The sequence below is a fragment of the Dermacentor andersoni genome, chromosome 3 (assembly GCF_023375885.2).
Source record: "Dermacentor andersoni chromosome 3, qqDerAnde1_hic_scaffold, whole genome shotgun sequence".
Classification (NCBI taxonomy): Eukaryota; Metazoa; Arthropoda; class Arachnida; order Ixodida; family Ixodidae; genus Dermacentor; species Dermacentor andersoni.
This window is the reverse complement of record NC_092816.1, coordinates 57,172,438-57,173,320: the sequence shown is the minus strand read 5'-3', so window position 1 is coordinate 57,173,320 and position 883 is coordinate 57,172,438.

Sequence of the window (883 nt, the reverse complement as noted above, 5' to 3'; positions counted from 1 at the left end):
CTAGGCCTAACGAGGGAGCCGCCAGACCTAGACTAGACAAAGACTAGACTAGACCTAGACAAAGCCGGTACGTTTCCTACTCCTACCAAAAATTCAAAATTTGCGCCCCTACTCCATGCAAAAGAAAACACTTCAAAACACTAGCTAATAAAGATAAAAGAGTACTTAGCTACGAACGAAGTCGCTGAAGCCTCGTCCACAGGAGCGTCCGTGAGCCACGAACGCACAATCTCGCACAAGCTCGAACGCACAAATCACGCCACCACCGCACCGATCACACCACCACCGCAGCAAGCAGCATGACGGACGGAGACAAAAAGCACGACTTGCACGGTCGCGATGTGTCGCGATAGAATCACTGGAGAACAAGGAACGTGAGATACGGTAGACGGCGCCCCTATGACACTGAAACTCACTGAAACTGGCCTCCGAGATTGAGTGCAACGCGAATTCGTCTTGCGCGCTGACCCCAACTTGCGACATTTTAGTAAATAGCCCTTAGTGAAACTCTGCGTTCTACAATATATATATATATATATATATATATATATATATATATATATATATATATATATATATATATATATATATATATATATATATATATATATATATATATATATATATATATATGTATATATATATATGTATAAACAGATTGCGTTTTCAGCCCTCGCGCAAATAGTTCCTTACGAAAAACCTTCCTATCAAATGCTCGTGGGCTCGTGAAAAGGATCCTTGAAACATATGACCAATGATATGACATACATATGCCTTGAAACCATGCTTGGAACGCTTTTTGCTTCGCCGCCAAAACGGATGTGAGAAGCAGAAGACGTCAGAGTGACGTTTGTGACGTCACTTTCCGCTTCAAGATCTACAT